Genomic DNA, 3479 nt, shown 5'->3' with positions numbered 1-3479 from the left:
TCCCATCAGTTCAAGAATCACTGTGGAAATCATTACCAATCAACAACGAATATGTTGAATCGACGAGTTATATAGTATTAACTCATTCCTTCTGAAGAATTATTATATATTTTATATATATGAATTCTGGAATTATAATAAATCTTTTTGTACTAAGCTATTAAGTATGAATTGAAAAAGAGTAGATACTACTCGTTTAAATTTATATTACTAATATCTTATGATGTACATCCTTCATTAACAACTTAATCATCGTTAACCACAATCTCTGTTTCAATTTAATGAACTCTGGTTCATAATAAATCAAGTGTATCATTCAATAACATGTTTGTTTTTACACTTTCATTCTTGGTATATTCGAAACTTACTGGGAAAAACAACATTCGTATCTTGCGAAATTAGCAAGAGTTCTATGAGCATCAGCATGATTCACTAAGGAAATACCTATAAATATTGAAGCATTGATTACATTAGTGAAATACTCCGCAAAGATATGTAATCTCTAATTTTTTAGAGAAAATTCATTTATAATTCAATCCGAAAATCAAATGAGCTTAGTATGATATTAACTCATTGAATCTGTATTACATCTGAAGAAAATATACCCACATATATTTTCATAAAGATTGTAATGAGAATTCTTGTTCAAAATATTATTTGTGCAATTTTTTTTAACGGGTAGGTAATACTCGAGAGATATATAAAATCACAATTAATATGTTACATTCTTCAATTCTGATTCAATAATCATCAACTAAACCAATATACATTCTTCTATAGAAATCAAAACAACCATACTCATTCGAATCTAATTACATATTCTGATTTTGGGAATTTCAGAATTCAACTCGAGATACAACCAAAATCATCACTCTTAGATCTTTACATTTTTCAAAGCTATACTTTGACTTCAAAACTGTGATAGAACATCACTTTTAATCGTAACACACAAGATGGATATGAAAAATCATTCGGGATTTAGGACGATTTCATCATTTGGATATTGACTATGACAATCTGCAATTAAAACCCTTCGAAATTCTAGAAGACACTTCAAATAATAAACAATTGAGATAATGATCCAACCACAAGTTACCCGAAGTTTTGTACCTGAAAAACTCTCGAAACCAAAATCATAATCTAACATGTACCTGCGTCAAATTCTTTATCATTTATTAGAAACAACATTTCGATTCCTTTTCAAAGTAGCCAATTTTGTCACAGCTCCAGCAAGTCAACTTCGATTTTTCAGTCGGACCAGTCTTATTATAACCCTGATAGATACGTTGCCCTTTCGTCATTATTACTGGAGAATCTTTCATATTCCACCCTATTACCACCAGCGTTTAATCATCTAAAACATGATTCTTCTGAACCCACCTCGGATTGCTAACCAAAGATTCAGATATTAGCATTAAATGCAGTGGAAACATAAAAATGGTAGATGGTTTAAACGGCCAAAAGTTTGATGAGAAAAGATAGTGAGTTGGTGAAGCTCAGAAAAAGAAAGGATTTGGTACTGAAAAACGGATTGAGCAAAGTATGAAGGAAGCCGTGGACAAATCACAGAGACTGAATCTGCCTTCAAAGGATCCAAATGATTCAGTGCCTGCTGAACTCGTTAGCAAACACCTTACTTCTTATTCTAAACCTTCACAGACAGATATTCTTCATCATCATCTTATCTTAAATATTAAAAGATACCTTTGTATCTTCCACTATATATACTCTCCATATTTCTGGAGATATTATCACAACTATTTTTATCTGAGATCATTTATCTCTCCGTAATATCTGCAACATAAAAGAAACTGTGTTAGTTTCTAAATTATGAAAAATTCAAATATGAATGTTTTGAAGTAGTGTTGGGAACTGATACATGGGTTAGTATAATATAATGACACTTGATCAACGTCATTATATTACAGTAATTCATGTTGAGTTTCTAATGGGATGTGATGATTCACAAAACATACCGTCATCATGTGTCATTTACACGACTCTGACATTCTATCTAATCTCTAAACATATCAAGAAAATATTTCTTGATGATTCGGTCTTTTTCAGGGTATTCTGGTAATTTGACAAATCAAGATAGTGCCCTTTCAAATTCCTTCTTAGAACAATTACTATGTTTATTCTAAAATCCATACCAACGAATTCTGGACCATTACAAGAGTTATATAAACGTAAGAAGAAGAAACGAAAGGACAAAGCTCCGACATAGAAATTGGGGTATAAACCGCAGCAAATAGAAGGGAACATTAATTATGGATGACAATGATTATAGAAGACAGAAACAAGGACATCGAAGTATAAGAGAAGATATAAAACCCAATAACCACCAGCAAATTATAAACCGTAGATGTCAATGCATATAGCAATATAAAGACACGGGAGAACTAGAAACACTATAAACCCAAGAGTATAGTAGAAGTAAATAGATTCTTCTGGTGGCAGATTAAAAAGAAGAATGACAGATATGCAAGTTAAGAGGATATCAAAGATCAGGATGGGATGGAGCATATTAACGAATACTTTAAAGTAGGAATTGAGGAAGAAAGAACAGAAGGTGTGAGTTGTAAGGAAATGGAGAGGGTGGATTTATAGGAAAAATTTTCGACAGAGCAATCGAAGCAGATTATCGCTTTTAATCAAAGAAGATCTGAATCTCCTTAATTACCGAAGAATCAAATCTTAATATGAAGATTTCTTCTAAATTCCTTAAATTCCGGAAATCAATCTTGACTACGACACCGGTTAAGTCAAACTCACTTTTATTCATTTTCACTCTTAAGTGATAGCTTCATTCGTGCTCTTCACAAAACAAATCATTTTATCTATATTAATCAATGATGATAAAATCCTAATTATCAGTTCATATACATCATGAAAACACTCTTACTGTTAGCTATGACGACCTCTATCAAATTTCGGGACGAAATTTCTTTTAACGGGTAGGTACTGTGATGACCCGGAGATTTCCGAACAAATTTAAACTTTAACCTTTATATATATCCGACACGATAAGCAAATCTGTAATGATTAAGTCTCGAAAGTTTTGAAATTATATTCATTTAATTAAATACCCTTTGACCATGCCAAGCGATTCACGAACAATTACGTGTAAATAAATATATATGTATATATACATGTGTGCTTATTAGATTGATATATATTATAAAACATTGAACGGATTAGTTGATATGAACATAAGCTATGAGATCTATTTTATGAACTTGGAAATGCTATCAAGGTATTGAATAGATAATAATTTACATGAACGTATTTGTTCGATGTAAGTTTATCGACGAGATTAAAAGATAATATCAAATGATTGAATTATCGGATACATTGAACTATGATTATGAGTCTCTGTTATGAGGTCCACTTTGAATTAGGAAACCCTTACTTTTAACGGTATTCGGAATAAATGGTAAAGTGATTTACAAGTAAGAACAAAGTGTCACTTATTGGGA

The sequence above is a fragment of the Rutidosis leptorrhynchoides genome, chromosome 1 (genome assembly GCF_046630445.1).
Source record: "Rutidosis leptorrhynchoides isolate AG116_Rl617_1_P2 chromosome 1, CSIRO_AGI_Rlap_v1, whole genome shotgun sequence".
Lineage (NCBI taxonomy): Eukaryota > Viridiplantae > Streptophyta > Magnoliopsida > Asterales > Asteraceae > Rutidosis > Rutidosis leptorrhynchoides.
Note: the sequence above shows the minus strand (reverse complement) of the source record.